Source organism: Citrus sinensis, chromosome 3 (assembly GCF_022201045.2).
Source record: "Citrus sinensis cultivar Valencia sweet orange chromosome 3, DVS_A1.0, whole genome shotgun sequence".
Taxonomy (NCBI): domain Eukaryota; kingdom Viridiplantae; phylum Streptophyta; class Magnoliopsida; order Sapindales; family Rutaceae; genus Citrus; species Citrus sinensis.
The window spans coordinates 11,843,678-11,865,806 of NC_068558.1; the positions used below are offsets into that span (position 1 = coordinate 11,843,678).

Here is a 22,129-nt window from a genome sequence, read left to right on the forward strand (position 1 = left end):
AGAGGGAACGCATTCATAGTAAATGGGCAGCATATGAAGTACCCAGTACAAAATAGACCAATCTATAATCTAGCATATCCTTATCCAAAAACTATTTTGCCCAATTTTCAGAGCAATTACTACTTTAGCAGATCTGTGTATATATAGAGTATATAAATTTACTCAGGGAGGAAAGTCCAGGCTGTATTTACTCTCCACGTGATGACAGCTGACTTTGCTGCCAAGTAAGCTCCAGCTGGCACTCCAACGTGACTTGATCCAAGATCAGCTTCATCAGTGATTCCAACAAGGGGCTTTAATTATCTCATTATCGGAGAGTCGATAGTGTTGCAAAATGGAGCCCGAAACTTGTGAAATCCAGCGGCCTCTGGTATGAAGGATATCTAGCGGCTTGAGTAAGAAACACTGAACCCCATAAAGAAATTACAGCAACCACAAATATTGCACTGTGACTTTCATTTGTTATGCACTTTGATGAGCGGTAAAGTGATAAAATGCAACTTTCCAGACAAAGACAAATTTTTTCTTAAGGATTCTGCAATGCTCACAGTAGGAAGGGGGAACCAATTACGAGCGCCAGACTTGGGCAGCATAAGCTTTGGTTCTACAGATTGAGGTTTCCTTTGCAATAACATTTTGATGTTCTAAGATGTCCATGGCTGTCTTACTCGCTAAATTACAGGTATTTATTCAAGGTACTCTTTAAACTACTAGCCTCACCATCCGTATTATGTGCTCATGGAATAACAATAATAGCCCTAAGAGAATGAAACAACTAAATAATTTTTAGAATCGGTTCTTAAAATACTAGTGCATGAATCAATACCGAATCTATAACATGAAATTCACTCAACAAGGAAACAAGGAAATCAAAAGCTTGCCTGGATAAGACTTCGGGATATTGCAATGAGAAATAAAATCGTCCATCATGAAAATTGCTCTGTTTCTGTATTTGTTGTTTGTTTTCTTAATCAGTAGCCTCCCACTCCTTTGTTAGACTTCAATGCAAACCTTAGCACTTGGATTTATTTTGACAAATTTTCAAGTCATTATTGTTACGCTTTGTATTGAGTTTAAAGTTGGTGATTAGATAAATCCATGCACATGTTGAATTTAGTTTATGGCACTTTCTTTTTAAGCATGTCCCTAGAATTCCTGTCACTATTAATCTTCAATAATCTGATATAACCCTTCAAAATTTAAAAGCTAATAAAAAAGCAACTTGATATCTCTGTGTTTTGTATTTTCATGTTGAGCTTTAGAGTGGGACTATTGGCATCCCACCTTCGTATTTGACCTGGAACCACTTCACTGCATCTTCCTTGGTGACACATTCCAGAACAACTGGTTCTCTAGGCTGTTTTATTTATTTTTTTTAAATTAATTGTTACATTCTTGTTTAGCTCGTAATTTTGTTGATCTCTTAATTGTGGATTTTGAGACAACTAATCATTCATTAAATGAAAGAGAGAGAGAGAGAGACATAGAGACAGAGAGACAGAGAAGGAAAAGAAATTATTGCTGCACAAAGCTTCTACTTTGAAGTGGTAAATCATTGAAAAAATACGTGGAAAACACTTTGCTCCAATGCATGACAATTCATTCTAATTGACGATGACGCTTAGCAAACACTTAGCTATCATGCATGCAGTTCGAAGGCCAAATGTTATCTAGTTTACCGGTGGATATGTTGAGCACAAACTTATGAAACTTAATTTCCCTCATGGGGTTAGAAAGTTTCTTCTCTGAAGCCATCTGGGTTTGATTGTGATGAAAGTTTGATCTTTTATTCATTCATTCGTTTCATCCGTTTGCATGGTGGTTGTCTCCTAAATTTGAAAATTTTAAATTAGGGTTTGAGAAAGAAAAGAGATTTTATATTAGATGCCGTATAAAGAATTTAAAACTCTTAAAAAAATATTTTGGCTTAAGAGTGGAGGTTTAATTAAAAATTATCCTATTAGGTAATTTTAATAAAAGTTTAAATTATAAAATAATTAAAGGGGTGTTAAGAGATATTTAGAGGATGCCAATAGTCCCACTCCTTTAATCCAAATTCAACATCAGTAATTCCAATCAAAAGTCATTATTGTTATGATTGTGTTGATCTTCCAAATTGACTTTTTAGCACTATCGATTCTAATTGTATAGGTCTTTAAATAATATTATGTCATAAATGCATTTATAATATTATATGGTTAAGATTTAATTACCTATATTGTTTCATTAATATTGTTTATGGGACTGTCTATAACACTGTTTGTTAAACCAGTTCACAAGCACTATTCAACGTTGTTTTAATTTTTATGTTTGCTATTACTAATTTGGCTGATTTGGATTTTTAAAAAGTTGTTTTTGAATAATATTTCTAATAGATTCAGAGTCTGTTTAGAGCAGCTACACTGTAAACCCAATATTTTCTGAGAAATATTGAGTTATTGGCTCAACACACAACTTTTCTTAGGAGGTTATATAAGAAGCCTATAGACTTTGTCGAAGAATTAATAACTGGTTTGATTCTGGTTATTTTCTCCTTATGCAAAATAAATTGTCATCCTTATTTTGTAATTAATTTTTTTGCAATGCCAAATTGCTATATCAATACTGGTTGCACTTTGGATTGCAGGAATGGCAGATGTGATACTTGTTGATAGTAAATTTACAGCTAATACCTTTGCAGATACATTCAAGAAACTTCACGCTCGAGGAATTCGTCTAGTTGTTCTTTATCTAGCAGTCAATGTGTATCAGTTTGATAAACCCCATTCTTGTAAGTTATAGACGTGACAATCTTCTATTACTTCTTTTTATTCAACCCAGAATACTTTGTAAACATTTCTGTGATTATGTTTCCTCCACTAGTCAAAGCTCAAAGCCTTAACTTTTAAATATCCGCTTTGATGTAGGTTGAATTTTCTCTCCATCAACCGCTTTGAAAGAAAAAGAATATTGATCTAGCACTTTCAGCAATTACCATGCTTCGGAACCTTGAAGAAGGTGTCTTTAAGAATCGTGATACAACTGATGTAACCTTGACCATTGCGGCAAGACTCTGCCTATTTCTGATTTGACATATATCTTTTATTGACTCTTAGGCATGTCAATACACTGAGGTTTTGTCTATGAGTTGAGTTTGTTCATTGATTTTGTATATCTGTCGCAAAAAGAAAAGTACCTTCATCCAATTAGTTATTTTGCTTACTTATCATAAGTATGTGCAGATGGTTTGCTGGCAATGAAGTTCCTGGTGGTCTGTATGTGACCCATCATAATGCATTTGATCTGTCATTTAGATGACATCAAATGGAAATCCAATTTTCGTTTAGCATACTTTCCTGAAGATAGTTTATCATTAACTTTGATTGTCGGAACAGATTTTTTATGGTTACCATTTGCTTCATTAAACTGGATCTATAAAATCATATGTTACAATGTACCCAAAATAAATCAAGAGATTGGCTTAATGATGTTATCTGTAAAGAGTAAGAGGCAGTTTAGTTGACCAAATTGGTTAGAGATCAGTGTAAAATTTTGCTGGATGCAGACTAACTCACTCTATTTTTCATAGCCAAAAAATTGGTAGGTTGAATACTAATAATCTAGAACTAGACTAATCATTGCACATACAGCTGAACTTAGTAAAGATATAGCTGATGATAAGAGAATAAAAGAAAGTTGCTTGATGAAACTCAAAAAACTAGTCTTTAACTTGCAAGCGGAGGAACTTACACTATCTGCAGCAGGGAAAGCAAAATTGAGTTTTATATACTATGCTTGCATAAACATCAAAGCGTTATTACTAATATGTAATCTAGAAAGCCTACTTGCTTTTGGATTTACTGAAGGAAAATGTACATCTCTCTGGTTGCAGGTGGGTGTGATAAACTCCTGAGGGAGAATGTTGAGTATTTGGAGGAGCTTAAAAGCCTGGCAGAAAGAAATGGAATGTCTGATCGGGTTAACTTCATAACATCTTGTTCAACAACTGAAAGAAATGCTCTTCTTTTTGAATGCCTGTGTGTCTTTTATACACCAAAGGTGTGGTTGCTTCTAGCATTATTATTGGAGTTGATTCCTAAAAGAGAAAATGATGAAATATAACTCGAATTGGTTGTACAATTAATGTAGGATGAACACTTTGGCATCGTTCCATTGGAAGCAATGGCAGCTTATAAACCTGTTAGTGCATGCGACAGTGGGGGCCCTGTGGAGACAATTAAGAATGAGGTGACAGGATTTCTTTGCAACCCTACCCCCTAGGAATTCTCTTTGTCTATGGCTAAATTAATTCAGGAGCCCCAGATGGCCAAAAATATGGGTGAAAATGCCTGACAGCATGTTATGGAGTCATTCTCGACAAAGAGGTTTTGCCAGCATTTGAATCGATTGCTTCCTTATGTTGCTAGGGGTAAGGAGGACTGAAAATGGTGAACATAACATGATGATTAAGTCTGTATGCATGGGTCCCAATCGAGATATTTGGAGCTGATAACAAGTTGCGTTTTTGCATATTATAAGCTAAAGAGACTGCCATATATTTCATCGGCACTAGAATTATCTTGATACTGCTCTGTAACCAAGCCTTATTGTTTATGTAGATAGCTCTAGCCCTATTTACGCTTGAATGCGCACGTCAAGTAGTTCTAGGGCTAGAGGTACTGTGTAATGTGACACATAATTCCCTTTCTGTGAGAATTCCCTTTCTGTGTAATGTGACACCAATCATCATCCCCAAAGTGGTTGCATCTCTATGACTGCCTACGTACCTAAAATTTGGGATCAAGTTAACCGTAGTTCAAAATTCCCGAAGGACTTAACTTAACATAATCGAAGGATTTAAATTAGTTTCAAGCAATGTTGAAACTTAACTCTAGAAACTACCTTTGTCAACATATCTGATGGATTATCTTTGGTATCGATCTTTCTCAACAACACAACACTGCTCTCGATAATCTCTCTCACATAATGATATTTCACATCTATATGTTTCGTCCGAGTGTGATATGTTTGATTCTTCGCAAGGAATATCACACAATAAGTGGTATCAGAGCCGACGGTTCGTACTTGGGGGGATACGGTACTGTTCACGTATACGGTACTATTTCTGTATACGGTATTGTTTACATACGGTACTGTTCACGAATACGGTGGAGACAGTCATTTGTACTTGGGAGATAGTCTATTGTAAGTAGTGTGTATTTTTGCATGTCTTGGAAAGTTCTGTCAACAAAGGCGATAAGAGTCTAAGGATTTTGGTTTTTAATTGGGACCGAGTTCCCGTCCAGTCTCCTGGGAACTTTCCTGGTGCATTTATTCACGCGAAATTGGGGAGAGATCTGCTGAGACTATTTCAGGAGACACTTTAGGTGGGAGGCGAGATTTGTCAAATCGCTATTTAGCACCTGTTATAAGAGGCTAGAAGATCGATGTTGAAAAGTTTGATGAAAAAATTAACTTCGGCATGTGGAGGCGCGAAGTTATGGATGCCCTTATTCAAATCGATCTCGATGTTGTTCTGAAAAATAAAATACACTTGTATGATGAAGAAATTTGGGATCGTATGAATGAAAAAGCTTGTGGTCAGATTAGATCTTATTTGACCAAGGAGGTGAAATACTTGGTGAAGGATGAGGAGTGTGCGATGACTTTGTGGCGTACATTGGAGGAGAAGTACTTTCTAAAAAGTCTTGAAAATCGCCTTCATGCAATGAGCCAAGTATATGGCTTTCGAATGAAGCATGAGGTATCAATGCACGATTATATCTCAAGATTTGAAAAGTTACTTGTTGATTTGAAGAATCTTGATGAAGATATTAAGGATGAAGTCAAGGCTATGATTATGTTACACTTACTACCAGAGGAATATAGCCATTTTGTGACTACCTTGATATATGGGAAAAACGTGATCATCTTCAAAGATGTTTGCACAACATTGACTAACTTTGAGATTCAGAATAATAATAAAAATTCTGAACGAGCATCGTCTGAAGCTTTGGTGAGCAGAGATTGTGCGATGGAGAAAAAGAAAAAGCGTGGTGGAAAGAATTCTCGATCCAAATCGAGAAGCAGAAATATAGCTCGAGACGAGTGTGCCTTTTGTCATGAAAAGGGCCATTGGAGGAAAGATTGTCCAAAGGCTCAAAAGAGAGATGAGAAGAAGCCAGCATCAGCAAACATGGTATGAAAAGATGAAGACTCTGATTATTCACTAAGTATTACTCCTGCAGCATACGTGGCTAGTTCGAACGAGTATATACTTGATACTGGAGTAACCTATCATTTGTGTCTCATTAAGGAATAGTTTACAGATTTCAACGAATTGGAATCTGGTGCAGTTATGATGGGGAATGATCAACATTGTCGCACAATGGGGATAAAAACAATTCGACTCAAAATGTTTGATGGAATGATCAGAGAACTCAAAAAAGTTAGATTTGTTCCAGCTTTAAAGAAAAATTTAATTTCTGTGGGTGCTTTGGAAGTTAAAGGCTACAAGGTTACCATTGAAGATGTCACAATGAAGTTTACACATAGGGCTATGGTGATTCTGCAAGGGGTTTGGCGTCACAATCTGTACTATTTGAAGGGAGGTACAACTGATGAAGCAACTGTTGTTGAGGCGCACAGTGACACCACCAAGCTATGGCATGTACGACTGGGACATGCTGGAGAGAAGTATTTGCAAACTCTGATGAGGCATGAACTCTTAAAAGGTACAAAAACCTGTAAATTAAATTTCTGTGAGCATTGTGTAGTAGGCAAGAAAACAAGGGTCAAGTTTGGTACAGCTAATTATGATACTCGTGAGATCCTTGAATATGTTCATAGTGATGTATGGGGACCAACCAAGATTGCATCAATTGGTGGAAGCCATTATTTTGTTATATTTGTTGATGATTTCTCTAGACGTGTGTGGGTGTACACTATGCAAGCAAAGGATGAGGTTCTAGAGATTTTCGTGAAATGGAAGAAATTGGTGGAGACTCAAACTAGCAGAAAGATCAAAGTATTACGATTTGATAATGGGGGTGAATATACTTCTAATCTATTCTTGCAAGTATGCCAGAACGAGGGTATTAAAAGATATTTCACGGTGAGACATACTCCGCAATAGAACGGTGTGGCTGAGCGTATGAATCGTACTTTACTAGAGAAGGTACGGTGTATGTTATCTAATGCTGGTTTAGATTAAACCGGTTATCGTCTGCTGCAATTGGAGGTAAAACTCCTATGGAAATGTGGTCTGGAAAGCATGCACAAGACTATGATTCCCTTCGTATATTCGGGTGTCCAGCTTATTATCATGTCAAAGATGGTAAACTAGATCCTCGTGTTAGAAAAGCTATCTTTGTGGGATTCAAAGGTGGAGTAAAGGGCTTCAAGCTTTGGGATCTCGAAGACAAAAAGTTTGTGTGTAGTAGAGATGTCACATTTGATGAAGTTTCAATGATGAAAGCTTCAAGTTCTCAACAGGTGGAGAACAAGACCAAAGAGGTATTGCAGCGGGTGGAATTTGATGCAACTCCATATGTACCAATTAGTTCTACATCAAAGAAGGGTTCAACTATGGAGGTGACAGCTAGAGTTGAAGAAGATGTTGTTTCTTCTGATATCCCACAAAATGAAGAAACAATTGATGATGTAGATAATGATGATTTTATAGCAACAATGAGGCTAAGAAGAGAGATAAAGAAACCCGGATTGCTTACTAAAGATATGGTGGTAGTCTATGCACTTCCAGTTATTGATGATGACATCTCCAACACTTTCGATGAAGCATTACGCAGCAGTGAAAGTGATCAGTGGAAGTTAGCCATGGAGGAAGAGATGAAATCTCTCCATCAAAACCAGACTTGGGACCTTGTAAAGTTACCAAAGGGGAAAAGGACTATTGGCAATAAATGAGTCTACACCAAGAAGCAAGGATCTCTGAATCAATCAACTCCTCGATATAAGGCAAGGCTCGTGGCAAAAGGTTTTGCTCAAAAGGAAGGTATTGACTACAATGATGTTTTTTCTCCAGTCGTAAAACATACTTCCATTCGTATCCTACTTGTCTTAGTAACTGAATATAATTTAGAGTTGACTCAATTGGATGTTAAGACAGCGTTCTTACATGGAGATTTGAAGGAGGAAATTTATATAATTCAGCCTTGTGGTTTCAAAGTTGCTGGAAAGGAGAATCATGTGTGTAAGTTGATTAAATCTTTGTACGGACTGAAGCAATCGCCAAGGCAGTGGTATAAAAGATTTGATCAATTTATACAAGGGCAGAAATTCACCATAAGTGAACACGCTCATTGTGTTTACTTTAGAAGACTACTAGATGAAGCTTTCATCTATTTGTTACTTTATGTTGACGATATGCTTCTAGCTTTGAAGAATAGAGATGAGATCGAAAGATTAAAGAAGCATCTGGCTTCTGAGTTCGAGATGAAAGATTTGAGTGATGCACATAGAATACTTGGGATGGAGATTCGTAGAGACAAGAAGAATGTGAGCGTATGGTTGACTCAAAAGTCTTATTTGAAGAAAGTGCTAGAAAGATTCGGTATGGATGACAAAACTAAATTAGTATGTACACCTCTAGCTCCTCATTTCAAATTAAGCTCTTCTTCATGTCCTAGATCTCAAGAGGAGCGCGATTACATGGCTCGTGTTTCATATGCTAGTGCTGTGGGTAGTCTTATGTATGTTATGGTATGCACAAGGCCCGATATATCTCAAGCAGTGAGCATTGTTAGTAGATACATGCACAATCCGGGTAAAAATCAATAGCTTGCGGTAAAGTGGATTCTCCGATATCTGTATGGGACAGTTGATGTTGGGTTATTGTTCAAGAAGGATTGTGGTCAACAATGTGTTGGGTATTGTGATTCTGATTTCGCCGGAGACCTAGATAAGCGAAGATCAACAACGAGCTATGTATTTACATTAAGTGGACGTCCGATTAGCTGGAGGTCGATTCTACAATCGAAAATTGCTCTGTCCACTACGGAAGCAGAGTACATGGCAGCAATTGAAGCTGTAAAAGAAGCTATCTGGTTGAAAGACTTGTTAGGTGATTTAGGGGTAATCCAGAAGAACATTGCGGTCTTTTGTGATAACCAAAGTGCGATATTCCTTGCAAAGAATCAAACATATCACGCTCGGACGAAGCACATAGATGTGAAATATCATTATGTGAGAGAGATTATCGAGAGCGGTGTTGTGTTGTTGAGAAAGATCGATACCAAAGATAATCCATCAGATATGCTGAAAAAGGTAGTTTCTGGAGTTAAGTTTCAACATTGCTTGAAACTAATTCAAATCCTTCGGGAATTTTGAACTACGGTTGGTTTGATCCCAAATTTTGGGTACGTAGACAGTCATAGAGATACAGCCACTTTAGATAATGATGATTGGTTGGTAGTCGGCTCAGATTTGGATAAATTTTCGCCAAGGTGGAGAATTGTTGAAAAGTTGACAAAACTTGGTGACAAATTGGCCAAAGTTGGCACCGACCTTGGAAATTTGACACATGCATGTGGCTAAGTATGCAAATCTTGAAACGTTGGCAGCCAAATTGTCAAAATTGTTGTGAATTTGTCAAACTGTCACATGCTTCACCAACTCCTTTGGCTTCAATTTCCACGATTCCAACCACATGCTTCATCCAAATTTCTAAGGGTCTGTGCCAACTTTTCAAGTTTTGCATGCTTAGCCACATGCATGTGTCAAATTTGCAAGGTCAGTGCCAACTTTGACAAATTGGCCAATTTTTCACCAAGTTTTGTCAACTTTTCAACAACATGTAGATATACATATGCATGTACACACACATGTACATATATATATATATCCTACGGTCCCTAGGCTTTGCAGCAATAATATTGAAATATGGATAAAATAAAAGAAGATATGGAAGTGGCGGGGGATAAGTACCGTTCAATCTTAAATGATGAAGCAAAAAGCATGCAGTGGAGGCACAGTGGCCCTCTGATTTTCGACAAAGTAAACAAGCTCTTCGAGGAAGGCCGGACCAAGGTGGATATCAAGCTAGCTAGATAAATAACAGGTTAATTTTCATTATTGATTATTCTGTTGATATTTCTCTTAATTAGTCCATAACAAGTTCATCGTTGATTTTGTATGCAATCGCAGGAGTGGCCTGGAGGATCAATAGAAGAAACAATTCATAATGTTGTAAGGTCATGGGAAATGGAGCTTTCTCACAAGACTAGCTTAAATGATTTCAAGACAACTAACCCTGAGAAATTCAAGCTCATTGTTAATGGTACGTACTAGAATAAAACCAGAATCCTTTTTGTATAATTTTAGGATTTTCTGACATGTATTAAATTGTCTTTAAATCATCGAGTAGTGATTGAGTCTTAATTGTTTTACTAACTGATGTGGCATAACTGCATTGTTACACAAAGAGTTACCACTATACACTTGTGTGTCCTACGAAGGATTAGGGGTTGAATCTACAACAATAAGATCCTGACACATTGATAAACTTTGGATTGTGTCTTACGTAGGAAGAAAGGGCTTGTCACTACCAAAGGAGTTTTAGTATTACAAAGCATATGAAGAGACCTTTAAATCATCCCATGATGCATTTATTCAGGACCGCCAATGGTTGCCTACAAATTTAGGCATTGGGGTTACTTTGAAGGACCTTTCCAAGGCCATGCTCCTTCGGGAGAAATGGTGGAGTTTTATGTGATTGGGATTATGAAGGTATGATTTTAATTAGTTAGTACTCTTTTATTAATTATGTCCTCATTTAGTCTGTGAGTAAAATTTTTTTAGTTAAAAACAAAAGATTTGAGGTTGGGACCTCATTTATATGGGTAGAGAGTAGATTTAGTTGCTATTAAATTAAATTTACACACACACACACATCATTAAATTTAAGAGAAGTTATTAAATTGTATGGTTTAATAGCTTTTTCAAACTTTAATAAATACAAGATCCTTGACCGGTATATATATATATATATATATAGCTTTTTCAGGTTGATGAATTCATGAGGGCCGAAGATGTTGAAATATATTATGATCCAGTAGAGTTATTTGCAGGCCTCTTTAAAAGGCCAGTACTTACCCCGATTGCTGAAACCCAACAAAACAAGTCTGCTGATACTTCAACTTCTCATCACTGCCCATGCTACGAGTAACTAGAAAAAAATTTGTCTTTTTATTAATTTTTTCATTTATATATTATTTAGCTTATTAGTCCCCAATAAGCTGGTAGGATATGTATCACATGCACGGACTTGAAGTAGGGAATTTCGCTCCTTGTTGAGAGTTTTCTTTGCCTCTTGCTCATGAAATGCATCCATGGATGAATATATGTCAATTCTCAATCTCATATGGGTTTGTGTGTGTCTACACACACACACATTGATGTTATGATATGGGACGATTTAATTGTTTAAAATTTTTTGATATTTTTATTTTAATTAGCGTGGTATTGTTTAGGTCTTTTATTTCTATTTTTATTGTAATTTTTATTTTATATTTGAGTTAACTTATTAGGAAAGTAGGATTATCTTATTATAAATACGGAGGTGTTGTCATTATTTTTCATTATCTATTTTGATTACTAAAAGTCCCCCTTATTTTTATCTTATGGGTTCTTTTATCTTCTTCTTTTTAATTAATATAAGCAGGTCTTTATCCTTAACCTTATGTTGATGATTGTTTTATTGAAAAAAATCTCATAGTGGTTAGTTGTTTCGAATAATGCACGGCCTATTATGTCATGAAGTTGGAGTAGGATCGAATGATAACAACCACCACATTTAACTTAAAACCATGTCCAGTGAGTGAGTTTTATTCTACAGTTTTTCCACCTCTGTTATCCTGCTACATCATGGTATATTTAAATTAAGAGAATACCTGAACTCCTCAAATTGTTTTCACTGAGGAAAGCAATATTCAAAATTTCCCTGTTGGTTGCCAATTTTTTTTTCTATCTTTTAGTATTTTATTCTTGGAATTTTTTTGAATCAATGTGTGATTTTATCATATTAAAAATTAATAAAGCTAATAAAATCTTTTAACTGCAATGAGGTTTGATGACTTTTAAACGATTGGTTCATTGAATTAGAATTGAAATAGGGAATGAAAATTAGAATTAGTTGTTTAATTGAGTCGTAAAATCAGAATCAGAATCAACATTATTCGTATTGATATGTTTATTTTATCTTGTAATTTGAAATTAATTATTGCAAGTTACAAAGATGTTCTTAGTTAAAACTATTGTTACAAGTTATAAAAATGTCCTTAATTAAAATTAAGTAATTTTTCACTAATAAAATAAATAGGTAAAGATTTAAAAAGAAATATATGCATGTTTATTATAATATTGAGCATCATGCTATGATTTACTAAACCAACTGCGGGTTTTTGATTGTTTTCCCTTTCAATCAGAAGTTAACTGGAAAGCATAAAAAATGGCTTCAAGTAAGTTTTGTTGGCAAAATATGGACAACTTATTCTTTTCTTTTTTATTTTTTTTTATTTTTTCATTCAATAGTGAAAATGGACAACAATTTAATCTTAAAAGATGATGACTAAACTATATACACATATAACCAATTAGAATGATGGCGTAGGCTCGTAATGCTTTGATTGTAAATGAGGCCTATATTATGCCATTTGTGATCAAGTTCGCTTCACATATTTCATCACCTAATCAAGAGACAGGGACGGCCGTTGAAAGTTTGATCCAAATAAATAAAATCTCAATTGTGTATTAGGCGAGGTGGCCCTTCAATGATCATAATCAATGGTTTCAGCGAGTAAAGAGGAAGGAATCAAAGCTTGTTTCATTCGAATTTGTTTATATTTTTCGTGGCCGAAATTTCTTCCTTAATGAATGATTTATTCGTTGATAGTGAATTAGACAACGAATAAATCTCAATTGTCTAATTAACTAATCCTTCTTTATCTTTTCAGCCACTACACCAAGGTTGAATTATTCAAAAAGGTACGTACAACACATATTGTTTAATTGCTTCGATTTTACACAGAGACAGATAAGAATCATTTTGCCCCTTGTTTGATTTTATTGTTTGCTTCTGCTAGTTTAATAAATTCTCTTGCTTTTAATTTGCAGGACTCATTCAAAACGGTAAAATAATAATAATAATAATAATACTATTAGATATGCATAAGTGTAAATTAGGATATGAATTTAACCTAGTATGAGAAAATAGAGTTTGCAGCACCATGAGCTTAATATAACTTATAGATTATGCATCATATTATGTACGATATCTGTTGTAAATAAAATATGAAATTTGGCACACTCTATATGTCCAGCAACTTTTTAAAAAATATTTTTAAATATAAAATGAGTATAAACTAAGCTCCTAATCTTGGCGTGAATAAGAATTGCACCTGAGAGTCTGAGACCTCTTGTAACCCCTTCAAAATAGTATTATATATATGCAACATTATAAAACTTCAACGAGCATAATTGATATTCATGTTACATGAGGAAAAATTATTTTTTATATATTTTTTATGACGTTATAACATTTAAAATCTATTACCATAGTTACCGCGACACAAATATATATAAAAAAAAATTAGTTTTCATATATTTTTATTTAAAAAAACAAATGATTGGATATTTATATTCAAATATTAAAAAAAAGTGAAACAAAAACATGTTATACTCACACTGAAACTTTCAATTTCAGTTATTTAAGAAAAGAAAAGAGAAAAAGAAATCCAAACAAACAAACAAACATAATGCAACTTAAATAGACGGATCAAATGCAATTGGTTGTAAAATTCTACAAGATTTACGATGAAGGATACATACAACTGCAAAATTTTAAAAAAATGAACAATTAATATACATATTCACAACGCACTTTTGATTAATAATGCTTTAATTTTCCTATGTCATTTTTGTAATAGGTTTTCTGACCTTGATCTAGTACACTATAAATTATAAAAGTATAGAAAAGCTCTTATATTGCTTAGAAAAGCTAATTGTGTATTTATATTTGCATGAAATCACTGATATTTTTTTTTTCATCTTTTTTGGGAAATAGTCTTTCATATAAATGAACAAAGTACGTATCAAATACCAATTATTAAAATTTTCAAACACAATATTGATAAACGAGTAGGAAGGGAACATGGTTAACCAGTAGGAAGGGCACATGGTTGGGCATAGACATTGCCTCTATAAATTAATAATTTCAAAGGCAATTGGGCAGGAGTTTGGTCATTTCTTTAATAACTCTTGATGTGAAACAAAGGGAAATTAGGAAGTATTAATAGCATGGGGTAATTTTTAGGGATTTCTCCTTAAGTTTGGCGTATTAACACTCAGAGAGAATGTATCTATGTAATTACAAATACCTTCCCTGCCGTTAGTATCTAAATACGTATGAGATTTGTATATAAGAATAAATGTATAAAAAAATTTAAAATTCAAAAGAATTCAAAAGTGAAGCTTTGTGTTCATTGATATCTGATAAATATATAAGAATTTACTCCATTAACCAGTATTCTGTAATAATCACTGGATAAAAGAAGACAAAATCATTTCAATCTACTATCTCTTTCACGTGAACAACACTCAACACCATCTTCATCTTTATGTACTTAAAATTAATTAACCATACAAAACACAAATAACTCCAATCATGTTGGTCAAAACCTCCCCAAAATCATTCAGTTTTTTCTTCATCGGGGTAACCTCTTCGTTCGGCGAAGCAACATAAATTTGCTTATGCACTTTCCCAATCTCAGTCTCCACTCGAATCTGGGTAACCAAACACACACAGTTCCCATTCACAATAGTGGTCTCAGCAAAAAGCATACATTTTTTTCCCTTGAATATCTGTATCTAAAAGGGATGATCTTGTTTGTTTTGTTAATTGCCTCACTCTCTCCGGTCAATGAGCCTTGTTCCACTCTCAAAGTCGAACTAATCAACTTTGCAACTTGCATATCAGCCGACACTCTTATCACCAACCTTAAGCGCAACGATATCTCCTGGCACAAGCTCCTTCGCAGGCAATTTCGAAACTTTACTCCCGTCGCGAATCTCTGTGGCGTGCTCTGACTAGATCTCTTTCAAAGCTTCTAGAGTCTTCTCGACATTGTTCTCTTGCCAAATGCCGATGATAGCATTGAGGATTAGAATCATGAAAATCACTAACGGCTCCACGAACACCGTTATCTCCTTCTCCCTGCCTTCCTTGTCGTCCTACCATTCTAAGACGAACAAGATAATGGCCACGTTGAGTAAAATCCGAATGAGTGTGTCCTTTCTCACTCCATAATGCTTTTTGCATTCATCAATTGATTTTGCCCAAGTCGGGAAGATCTCGCGATCCTCGTTCGTTTTTGTTTCACTTATAATTTTTCGTACTCGTAATCTTCGCCTCCTTTCCCCATTACAAAATCAAACAAAAATCAAATATGTTTTTTTTGGAGGTCAAGAAAAAAATGAGAGGAAGTGAGAGAAAATTTCAATGGAAATGGAGAATCAGCCTAAAAATAATTTATTATTTTGAGGGGAAGGGTAATTTTGTAATTTTAACAGTTAAACTAACTGAATATTAACGGCAGAGGAAGTGCTTGTAATTACGTGGATACATTATCTCTGAGTGTTAATATGCCAACCTCAAGGGAGGTCCCTAAAAATTACCCAATGGGAGAACTAGGACGTGGCGGTCCAGTAAATGCGTCTGCGATGTTTATGTGAAATCGGAGAAAAAAATATGAAATGAAGTGAATTAAAAAAAAAAAAAGAGGCAACCCCTGTTCTCGTGATGGCCCATGCAAAAATTAAAAAACAAAAATCTTAACAAGAATATGCATGCCATTGATTGACAATGAATTTTTGTGTATAATATTTTATAGGGTGGTGATATTTTCACTACAGAAATTATGTAAATTCATCTCATTTCTAAAAATTAAGTATAGGGTGGTGATATTTTCACCACATAAATTATGTAAATTCATATCACTTTTTAAAATTAAGTATAGGGTGGTGATATTTGTACGACAGAAATTATGTAAATCCATCTCACTTCTAAAAATTAAGTCTAGGGTAGTGATAATTTCACTACAGAAATTATGTAAATCCATTTCTCTTCTAAAAATTAAGTATAGGGTGGTAATATTTTCACCCCAGAAGTTCTGTAAATCCAACTCACTTCTAAAAATTATGTATAAAAGATTCACATTATTTTAAAAAATTTTAAATAAAGAAAAGTTCTAAAGAATTAATCATTTAAATCTATCTTAATATTTTTTGAGATTTTAATTTTTTTTATTACATTTGACTAGTAACATTGCTTTATTCTAAATTTAAATTGATTCTTTTACCCTTAAAGGGTAAACACACCAAAATTAAACTTTAACATTCTTTTTGTTCTATATAAAACTCATTATTTCTAAATGGTCAATTTACTTTATTAGTATGATTATTAACTTTTAATTAAACTAATATAATGTGTTTATTATCAATACTCATGTAAATTATTAGACTATTAAATTTATGTTATATACATGTAAAAAATTGAAAATCATTAGACTTCAATTGAAAAGTTAGAATATATGTCACAAAATTAAGTACCTAAAGTATTAGATGGAAGAACACATATTTCTTTGGACAATTATATCACTTTCTGTCATAGAGTAAAATAATTAAATAGAACTTATATTAAAGCAACTTTAATAGTAAAAAATAATAATAGTAAAAAATAAACCTAAGCAAGAAAAAAAATCAGAATGATTTAATAGATTAATTATAGAAATATTTTTATTGATTTGTATTTATTAGAAATAAAGTGAATTTATTGTAAATATTTTTTATAAGTGGGGTGGATTTACACAAATAATGGGTGAAAATATCCCCAACCTATTTTATAAAAGATTGGGTTGAACACCCCTATACTTAACGCATTTATTTTATATCGTTTATGCAATATCACCATATATATTACAGTGAATCAAGCCTCGCCTAATCTAAATTCATCGGTATATTAGTGAAATTATCAAAACAATTTTTTTTTGAACCCATTCCGTGAAAAAAAAATCAAAAATCAAAAATATAAATTTAATCGTATTAAGGTTCAACTGTTCAATGGCCATTTAATTAATAAATAATATTCATGCCTAACACTAACTAAGAGGTTAACATTTTTATGCCACCTTCAGAACAGTTTCGTTAACATCACTTTAATTTTCTTCATCAAGTTTCACAATACCAACTCCAAGCCTCTTGCATCCGAATCCCACTCTACAATCTCACGCTCCACGTAGTCCAATTTGTTTCTCTCCATTTATTTCAATTCAGCTACCATCCACTAAAAAAAAGTTATATCAGTATAGATTGCGACTTGAAATATATTACTTCAAAAATAGAAAAACAAATATGTTGGAATTTTATCGTTAAATAATTTAGAACCACATAAAAGAGTTGATTCTATTTGCCTTTGCAATGTTATTATACTCATTTGTAAATAACAATATATTTAAGAAAAGATTTGGACTATTGGCACCCCTCTCATCTCCTCATAAAACTCCTTTTTTAGTTATATTCATTTTATTTTCGAAAATACCCTTTTTTTTTAGATACACTTTTCTAAGTCCTCAATTTTCATTTGATTTATTTTATTGTTAAAACTTAAAGTATTATTGTGCTTTTTTTTAATTATTTTCAATTTTATTATTAGTCTGCACACAAATTAAAAAGTTATATGGGTGATAAGGTTTTTAGTGTTAATCATTGGCTGAAATAACACATATTTTAAATTATAATTTCAAAACAATTTTAAGTATAAAAATATTTAATCAATAAGAAATCAAAAGAGAACAATATATTATTCTAAATTTGTACAATTAATTTTAGTTAAATAGAAAGTAACATATATAAGTTTTTTTTGAAAATGAATGATTATGAATTAAGTAATTTGCTGGAAAAAATCTATTTGTGTTTAATTTTCAATTGTTCTTAATTATAATTTTATTTAAAGTGAGATTTTGTAAGAATAATGCAGGGGTGCCAATAGCTCCACTCTTAAGAAAATCATGTTAATACACTATATTCATTTTCAGTTAAATATATATATCAAGTACAAATGTGAGGAACATTTCTTAATAAATTTGTGACTTTATGTTTGGTATTTGAGACAAGAAGAGACCAAAAAAAAGTACCTGTGACATGGAAAATAACACTATGAAACATTAATAAGCAACAGTTTTGACAGAACTTGTGACAGAGTGCAAATAACTTTGAACACTAACACACAAACAAGGACTATTGTGAATTCAACCGGAATAACCGGTTACTTTACAATCATTATGGCATATGTGTAACAATTGAGCTGGTTAGATGTCATGTCAAAATGAACCATACATACACCAGATGCATGGTAGGCAGACCCTAATAGCATGCAAATAAATGTGAAAAATAAAAATAAAAAGAAACTCTATAGAGGAACAGATTATGAGGCTCGATATAACACACACACACACAATGTGCCGGTGTGTATATGAGTGAATAGGCCTGTGTGTCTAGAATTAATGACATATAAGAGAGAATCAAAATGATAATGCTTGTGGTGGGAAGTGTGTAGGAACCCAACTTTTTTGATGGGGAGTGCTCGTCTCTTCCATTCTCATGCCATCAACAATAAAAGACGTGACACTAAGCGCTGTCCTGCTGAATCGCTGGCTGGTGGCTGCCTTTGCCCCCATTTAATTTTACTAAAATCTAATCTCTCTCTCTTTCTCTTTGTCATGTGCGAGCTCTCGTGCTTAGATTCCTGAATTAGACGTACTCGTAAGATAATTTGAGTTAGGAAAATTATAACCGCACCACTTTTTTTTTTGTCTTATACTCATCTAATCATTAAAAAATTTTAATATGTTCTCTGTACCATTTTTTTTTATTTATATCAATTAGTTACTTTTTAACTAACACCGTTAAATAATTTAAATGAAATGAAAATTTTACCCCTAAATAAATTAAAAGATCATTTTATTTTATCAAAACTTTGAAAAATAAAAAAATTATAATTATAAAATACCCCTAAATTTAATAAAAAATAAATCACAAACAAAGGTGCTCAGCTGATTTTTATTTAATTTAGATTTTATAAAATTTTAATAATTATTTTTATTAAAAAATTATAATTTAGCAAAATTTTAATAAAAATGATTGAATTTATTTATTAAAAATTATAATTTTACAAAATTTTATTAAAATAATTGAATTTATTTATTAAAAAATAAATCCCAAAATTTTAATAATTTAGGGGATTTTTATTAAATCCCAAAATTTTGTAATTATTTTTATAATTATAATTTTTATTTAGATTTTTATTAAAAATAAAAATTCTAATTTTGGAATTTATTTTTTATTAAACTCAAGGGTATTTTTATAATTATAATTTTCTTATTTTTTTAAGTTTTTGTAAAATAAAATGATCTTTTAATTAATTTAAGAGTAAAATTATCATTTCATTTAAATTATTTAACGGTGTTAGTTAAAAAGTAACTAATTAATACAAAAGACAAAAAAAAAATAGTGCAGTGATAATTTTCAGTTATTAATAAATATCAAGCACAGCTGTAAAGTCACGAGGCAGGCATTATGCGTGGACCGACTCTGTATGTATGCGTGCATAAAAAGGTCATCAAGTAAAACCAAATCCTATTCTCCACGACATCACGTGATGTCTCATATTTCATTTTTTTTTTAAATCAAAAGCATTAATTGGGGATTCTTACATAATTAAGTAAAATAAATGGTGCCTGATTCGGTGGGTCTCAAATAAATCTTGAATTTTATCATTGCATTTGCATTTTGATATGTTATTTGCAAATGGACATGATTTATAATAACTAATAATGTAAGATTCCATAGTACAATTGTACAAATGCACATAATGTCATAGGTCACACAATCGTGTAATGAGTGGGGATATTGAGCAGGTTAACATATTGTCTAGTCGATAATGGTATATTTAATTTGATTTAGATCTGAATCTGAATAAGCATAAAGGTTCTGTTTTGGTTATGAATTTTTGAGATCCATATATGTTCTGATCCAACACTGTTGAACAAGGGCTGCTGCTGCCAGGCGCCAGCCTCCTCTTAGGTATTTTATTCCTTTTTAAAAGAATTTGTAGATTTTTATTTTTGTTTTTAAAAGGGTGGTTTTGGACTTTAAACCAATGCCAGTATGCTCTTTTAACTATGTCTAATAATGACCTGCCAAGGCGAGTAACCGTTTGGGTCAAATTTCTAGATCCCAAATTTTGGACTTAATCCTATTAGTTATAAATTAACCAGACAGACTCACCCAAATCCTGTCAAGACAAAGCCCCTTTAGATTCCTCAACGCTAATTGGCCAAACAAGGTGCAACTAGCAACACCAATACAGTGCCATTAAGCAAATAATTTAGAGCAATTCCTTTTTGTTTCTTATGTAAAATCCAAGAGAAAACGCAAGAAAAATTTTGAGCAACAAGGCCATATATGTAAAAGAGATAAAAAGGTGGATACTAAAAAAAATACAGACGAAAGTCACTTAACCTGCTCAGACACTCACCTCATCTCTCTGTCTCTCACTCTCTCACTCTCTCACTCTCTTTCCTCTTCTCATTCAAATTTAAAAAACAGTTATACGCTCCTTTCCCCCACCATTCCATAAACAAATAAACAAATGTTAAAAAAGTTAAAAACACCCCATCTAATATTCCATTTCTCCCTCCACAAACATTATGGCCTAGCTCTTTCTTGGATACGGAGATTCTGGGTTTCTTTGGTATTAATTATGTTACATCCATTATTTATAGAGTTGGTATCTTATAGTAATTTTAGTTAAATTATAATTTTATTTATTGCATATTTTGTAATAGAAATTACGTAACACCCCAAAAATTTACCTTGAAAATATAAGGATAAAATTAGAATGAAACCTCACATCGTTTATTCTTATTATTAAACCTCAAGATAAACAATCATTATTCATACTCCAACTGAATTCTTACGTAAAATATCTAAAATAAAGTTTCCAAAGAAAAGTCTCTAATCCAAAATAAAAAGTTTAACCAAATTTAATCTTTAAAGCAACTCCAAAGATCCACAAAAAAAAAAAAAAATCTTCATCTAAGTACCCAAGCCACATCTCTAATCAATCTACAAAATATTGGAGACGAGGGGTGAGCCATCAACTCGGTAAGCAAATCCATGCACAATATTTGAAAACCTTTGTCATTATACCTTTAAACATTTTATATCATCTTATAATAATATATTCATTTAGGATAAGGGATGGATTTATGTAAAATCATTAAAAACATTAAAACATTCATTAAAACATTAAAACATAAACATTTGGTAGTTCATGCCTCGTAGTCATCATCATTCATCATTCGGGGTACTATACCCCACATTGTTCTTTGTTCAGGGTACTATACCCCGCATTGTTCATAACATCATTGTGCACAAGATCAACATCATACCAGCAAGCTGGCTATAACATTACATAACATCATAACATTTGCATCTTATACATTACTACGGATTATGAGCCAAAACATTTTTCAATCCACGTTACATCCTTTCATAAATGGCATTTAAAGTCTTCTAAAACATTTAAGAACCTTTCTTTGATCATTTAATTCTTTTAGAAAATTCTTCAAGAAAACATTTTGTTTAAGAAACTAACTTCTTAAGAAAAAATCATTTTAAAATATATTTATATAAATTCATTTAAAAGTGTTTTTATTTTACAAAATTCATTTAAATATTTTAGAAATCAGTTTTGTAAAAATTTCCATTTAAACATAATTCTTATAATATAAACTGCATTTATTATAAAGCACATCATGCATGAATCTACTTCTCTCGATCCGCAGCAATCAACTCAATACCTCAATAACAAACCAACAAGCTCACCCACTTCCTATAATCATCATAAAATTATTCTTTTCAATATTATCTCTAACCTTAAACATAATCTCAATCATCCTTAAATCATAGGCACTTATACTCGCTTAACACTTATACATATTCTAGACTTAAACATGAGTATCCTACACATGCTGATTTTTTTATAACCTATACACAAGTCGAAAGAACATGAAAA

General features: G+C 32.7%; 2 protein-coding genes and 1 pseudogene across 4 annotated transcripts in view; 2 read left to right on the forward strand and 1 right to left on the reverse strand.

Annotated features, from left to right (window-relative positions):
* Positions 1–22,129, forward strand: part of LOC102626600 (pathogen-related protein-like) — a 43,996-nt gene that overhangs the window by 14,938 nt on the left and 6,929 nt on the right. The gene's annotated exons all lie outside the window — the stretch shown is intronic.
* Positions 1–22,129, reverse strand: part of LOC102627266 (ankyrin repeat-containing protein BDA1-like) — a 45,728-nt gene that overhangs the window by 11,770 nt on the left and 11,829 nt on the right. The gene's annotated exons all lie outside the window — the stretch shown is intronic.
* Positions 650–4,606, forward strand: LOC127901189 (uncharacterized; annotated as a pseudogene).